Source organism: Corvus brachyrhynchos, unplaced genomic scaffold (assembly GCF_000691975.1).
Source record: "Corvus brachyrhynchos isolate BGI_N302 unplaced genomic scaffold, ASM69197v1 scaffold96, whole genome shotgun sequence".
Lineage (NCBI taxonomy): Eukaryota > Metazoa > Chordata > Aves > Passeriformes > Corvidae > Corvus > Corvus brachyrhynchos.
Window position 1 is genome coordinate 920,566 of NW_008238370.1, and position 5,769 is coordinate 926,334.

At 45.1% G+C, this 5,769-nt stretch overlaps 2 long non-coding RNA genes across 3 annotated transcripts in view; one reads left to right on the top strand and one right to left on the bottom strand.

Annotated features, from left to right (window-relative positions):
* Window positions 1–256: 256 nt before the first annotated feature.
* LOC108447157 lies at window positions 257–4,143 on the top strand. Of its 2 annotated transcripts, XR_001862565.1 has the most exons (4): window positions 257–343; window positions 429–561; window positions 2,656–2,766; window positions 3,228–3,693. It is a non-coding gene; the product is annotated as an uncharacterized LOC108447157 (long non-coding RNA). The 2 variants fall into 2 exon arrangements; XR_001862564.1 differs by having other exon boundaries at window positions 2,656–4,143.
* Window positions 4,144–4,986: 843 nt separating this feature from the next.
* The window catches only part of LOC108447155, a 4,755-nt gene continuing 3,972 nt past the window's right edge, over window positions 4,987–5,769 (bottom strand). The window contains exon 2 of the long non-coding RNA XR_001862561.1: window positions 4,987–5,367. This is a non-coding gene — a long non-coding RNA (uncharacterized LOC108447155). The remainder of the gene's footprint in view (window positions 5,368–5,769) is intronic.

Below are 5,769 nucleotides of genomic sequence, written 5' to 3' on the forward strand. Positions count from 1 at the left end.
GCTGCCGGGCAAGAGCCGTCCGTGTCCTGCCCTGCATGTGCCTCGTCTGTTCCCTCGCACGGGCTCTGAGGCTGCACGGGCGGCACTGTGGCTCCCAAGTGCGTTTAAAACCCTCCGCAAGGCCGTAGGTTGTGGTTCTGGTGTGGCAGCGCTGTTGTGGGTGAGGCTGCTGTGTCGGGAACCAGCTCTGCAGGCTGCTGAAGGCCTCTGTAATTTGTCCTGATGCACGTTGACCACATCCCTGCTGTCGTCCGCAAATAAAAGGATTAGTCTCTTGCCAGGTGGTTTTACCTGTGCTTTGAATTAACCTCTTCGTTTGTATTAACAGAACCTGACACACACAGTGAGTGCTTCTGGTAAAGAGGGAGGTGTCTGTGGTGTGCAGCTGATAAATAACAGTGGTTAATAATTGTTTTGTTAACTGACAGTGTAAAAGCCATTGCCACGGGCCTCATCGACTCCATATGGACAACAGGCAGAGTGCCCATGGAGAGCAAGGTCTCCCAGGCCCATATCCCTTCGCTGAAGACCCCAGCAGCTGTGATATTGTCAAGGCTACACGTTACACAAGTACATGTTCTGAGGGTGCAAAGTGTTGCAATAGATGGGAGTGTCCTCAGATGTGAGCCAGGCTGGATATTTTTACAAAGGAAACATTGTCCGTTTCATTTTCTCCCTGTAGTTGTGCTAAACAGCTATTATAGCATTGGCTTTCGTGGGTAGTGAAATGTAAGAAATATTATGTATTAGAATATGTTAGGAAATATTATGTGTCAACATGTTAAGAATAACTTTGCTATGCAGATAATAACTAGTTAACGTTATAACTGGGTGAAAGTTACAAGATGCTCATATAGCTTGATTTATAAGATCTCTATATCACCTGAATCATAACTTTTTATACCTATATAATTTGAATGATAACTTTTTTATACAATGTAATAGCGAGTGTATGGTTAATTCATCGCTTAATGCTCAAATGAACGGAAACTTGCCAGGTGAATAATTGCAAAAATAGACAAGTATAGCTGGATAAAGGAAGCAGCAGGATGTACTAATGAGAAGTTGGCAACAGTGAAACCAATTAGCCACAAAGTACAGAATTTAGACCGGTTGGATCCAGAAAGACCCAGGAACACCATAACTGAGCATGCTCCAAAGACAAAGTTGAAAAGTTCAAGATATGAGGAGGATGGGAGCCTTCATCGGAGAGGACCCCTGAGGACCCTCATGATCATCTACGCATGCTCTGAAAGGCGGGTCGGGGGAGGAACTATGTTAATCCCTTCTAAAAAATGTAAATTAGTTCTCAGGGAAAAGCCATGCATCTGCATTGTAGTTTATTAATATGCAGGATGTTAAAGCATACAGCCGGGAAGTTTGTGTAAATGGCTGTGCCTCTGGCTATGAGCAATGCACCCAGTGCTGTGGGCTCTTGCTTTAAGTGACCTTTGTCCCCTTTTGTCCCTTATTAAGTTTATCGGCTACACATGTTACACAAGTCCATGTTCTGAGGGTGCAAAGTGTTGCAAGAGATGGGAGTGTCCTCAGATGTGAGCCAGGCTGGATATTTTTACAAAGGAAACATTGTCCGTTTCATTTTCTCCCTGTAGTTGTGCTAAACAGCTATTAGAGCATTGGCTTTTGCGGGTAGTGAAATGTAAGAAATATTATGTATTAGAATATGTTAGGAAATATTATGTGTCAACATGTTAAGAATAACTTTGTTATGCAGATAATAACTAGTTAATGTTATAACTGGGGTCAAAGTTACAAGATACTCATATAGCTTGATTTATAAGATATCTATATCATCTGAATCATAACTTTTTAGACCTATATAATTTGAATGATAACTTTTTTATACAATGTAATAGCGAGTGTATGGTTAATTCATCGCTTAATGCTCAAATAAACGGAAACTCGCCAAGTGAATAATTGCAAAAATAGACAAGTATAGCTGGATAAAGGAAGCAGCAGGATGTACTAATGAGAAGTTGGCAACAGCGAAACCAATTAGCCACAAAGTACAGAATTTAAACCGGTTGGATCCAGAAAGACCCAGGAACACCATAACTGAGCATGCTCTAAAGGCAAAGTTGAAAAGTTCAAGATATGAGGAGGATGGGAGCCTTCATCGGAGAGGACCCCTGAGGACCCTCATGATCATCTACGCATGCTCTGAAAGGCGGGTCGGGGGAGGAACTATGTTAATCCCTTCTAAAAAAATGTAAATTAGTTCTCGGAGAAAAGCCCACATCTTTGCCTAAAGGCCCTTGATCTCAAAACTATAATAACTTGGAGGAAAAGGGGTTATATCTGCCACTTCAAGGGAGGTTTCTGCCTTCCTTAGCAGACACCTGTCTTTCAAAACCAAGACAACAGCGGAAGAAGAAAAATCACTTACAGCTACTATTGTAAATAAAAGCATTTCAAGTAGGTTCCTTTAGGTAGAAAATTCTACTCCTCAAGGCACAGCCCCACTCTTTTTACAGTGAATTTACATTTACATTGAATGCAATGTGGAATTTGCTCAAGTAGGAACTGCTGGGTGATGCTTACTGACATGTGTTTTTTCTTTAGGATGCGACTGTCTCCAGACTGGAGAATATTGAAGAAACGATAAGTAAATGGATTTTTTTTTTCTCATTTAAGGTATGGAATGGCGGAACTGGTAGAAGCAGGATACGATGTTCTCCAACCAGACAAAGAAAATGTGACTCTTCTTCAGTGGGCAGCAACAAACAGCAGACAGGAGCTGGTGAAGTAAGCCGGGAGTCCCTGTGACAGTAACACAGCATATTCTGCCACTGTTACCTATAATCGCTTTGTTGCTTTTGTACTGGAAAAGGAACACGCTGCCTGAGAAGAAAAGGGTAGAATTCAAATTTTGATGCACTTAGCTTTGTGTCGATGTCACTGGAATGTAAAGACAGCATGGTTTCTTTAGATGTGAAATCATGTATTGCATGAAACCATTAGATTTTCCTGTGTTTATTTCTGTAACAAAGATGAAAGCTGATTTTAGAAGTACCTTGCTAGAGACTCTATTTTTTCTTCAACATTTTCTTGAAACAGAGTCATTTACTGCAAAAGCACTTCTGTCCATTTGCTTCTCTAGTGAATTTTTTATTAGGAGTCATTTACTCCTTTAGCTGTGTTATCATTCGTATCATGTTTTGCTATTTTATGTCTGTTCCTGACCTTCCTGTGTTGTTATTACACAGATACTACATTTCCAAAGGTGCGGTAGTGGATCAGCTCCGTGGAGATTTGAATTCTACGCCCCTGCACTGGGCCATTAGGTAATGCTGCTTGCAACCACTAATTGCAAATTTGTTGGTATTGACAGCTGTGGTAGCGTTTTCTGAGATCCGCAGAACAAAGCACTGCTTGGCTGGAGAAAACATACGCTGAAATAATTCTTCTGGGAAAACTTGTCCCAAGTGCAAATTCTCCCATTGGAAGATCAGTGCTTTCTTCTGGACGATCAGTCTTTTGCCAGAGTCAGAGACTTGGATGACTGCTCAGAGGAGAAATTACTGTAGAATAACCTCTGTATTCTAAATGAACACTTTGCCCTAGGCTCATTCATTAAGGTATATATTTAATATAATTTGCTGAAAAAGCCATGAGAATCTGAGGGAAAACTGTTTTTTGTGCGGTCTCTATAAGGGCAATGCTTTCAATAAAATAACAATTTTTAAAATCATCTCTATAGTTTTATTTCACACCTCGTTATAGGCATGGACACCTTCCCAGGGGACAGCAGCATCCAAAGGAGGTGTGCAGGGATGTGCAGATGCCAGAAGGGACTCTAGGACAGTTGGACACGCTCCAGTGGGCTCAGCCCCCCGTGCTGGGGCAGGGAAAGAGCATGAGGGGACCTCCGCTGCAGAGGAAGGAGTGGCAGGGACAGGGGATGAAGTGATGGCAGCAAATGTCAGGAAGGAGGGGACAGAAGGATATTGGTGGGGAAAAGGGAGACACAAGAGCTCTTGGGAACCTGAAACCATTAACGCTGTCCTGAGAAAGCCCAGCACACTCCCCCCTGCATAGCCCAGCCCCTTACGCAGGGGAAGCCATGGCTAAAATCCAGGAAAAACAGTGCTGTGGATCCAAGGAATCAGAAGCAGGATCTGTGTGGAGGGTGTCCCTCACGGGAGGCACATGAATCGAACTGAGCGAGGCTGGGGCAGGAGGGTCACGCCGAGCAGAGAAGGGGGACCATCTGTCCATGCCAAGGCCCAGGGCAGCCCTGTCCCGGGAAGTGTGCAGGGAGCGGATCCTTGAGCTGCTGCACGTTCGCGCTGCCCTCGCTCAGCCGGGAGCCCCCTCATTGCCCAGGGGGAGCTGGTGGCAGTGGGGAGTGGGAGAGGGAAAGATCTGTCCTACACCTCCATAAGAGAAAAGAAAAGGAAAAAAGAGCAATAAAAACAAAGGAGGAAAAAAATTAGAGAAGATAAATAAAAAGACTGAGAATAAGACCTGGAAGGAGAAGAAGGAGGAGAAGAAAACCAGGGAGGTGCAGACAAACAAGAAGAAGGAGGAAGAAGAACAAGAAGGGCAGAAATGAGCCAGAGGACCAAAACCCAGGTCAGAGCAGTGATCCCCACCACAAGTGCTCAGCACCCTCTGCCTGATGCCCAGTCAATCCCACCAGGGTTCAGCCTCACCTGACCAGCTTTCCCAGTTGTTAGACTCAGCAGGGCATCCTGTGGTCTGGAATATCCCTCTGGCCAGTCTGGGTCGGCTGTCCTGGACATGATCCCTCCAGGCTCTTTGTCACCTCCTCGACAGCAGAGTATGGGACATGGAGTGGCCTCTAGGACCCTGCAGAGTCCTTGAGGAGGGCAAGCCCTGCTTAGCAACAACCAAACTATCCACCCGTGATCCACAGCATTCCCATCCTGCATCCAAACGCAGCGCTGTGCCAGTTCCCGGGAAGAAAGGAATCCCACAAATCCAGAACAGTGGGAACACTCAGTTCTCTGGGAAAATCCAAATTTATTTAACACACATGCTCCTAAGAAGATCCGACCGCCATCGGTAAACACTTTCCTGGAAGTCAGAAGCCATGTCAGGGGAGCTTCCTGAAGATGGAGGAACCTCCTTGGTTTCATATGGATCATGTCCGCTGCAAAGCACAGAGTGTTCCCTCCTTGGAACAGCCACAGTGCCATGGGAGCTCTGGGCTGACAATTAGTAGCTCCAAGACTCTTGCTACTGGGACACTTGTCTCTGGAACAATCATCTTGCACTGGGCTGACCTCTGTGCTTACTTCCAGGCCTTCCTGGCCATCTGCATCCTCAGCCACAAGCAGGTTCTGCAGATCGACGTGGTTCTGGGGAAGCAGGGACTCCTGTCTGTGGGCAAACAAAACAAAGACAACTTGTAAGAAGAGAACCTGGAGCTTCTAGTTAGAAGAGAAAGGACTATTCAACCAAGGCAGGGCCAATGGAGGAAACTTTCTAAAATGGAACAAGCAGCAGAAGCACAGGAGTTTTGCAGAAGAAATTCTCCTTCCAGCACTTGGCTTAGGGAAAAAGCCTGATGTTGCTATGAGAGACATCAGTTCATGTCTAGTATTGGGTAGCAGACATCTGAACATTTAGACTATTGGCTTGCCAGGCTCACACTATTCGAACCTGAGAGTGAAACTATTCTAAAAGCTAGGGATGCTTGGAAGAAATGTTTCTGCTCACACCATGACTGGGGACCGTGCATCATTCATACCTTGCACCTGTCCAAAGGCCTTCCTCCGTCTG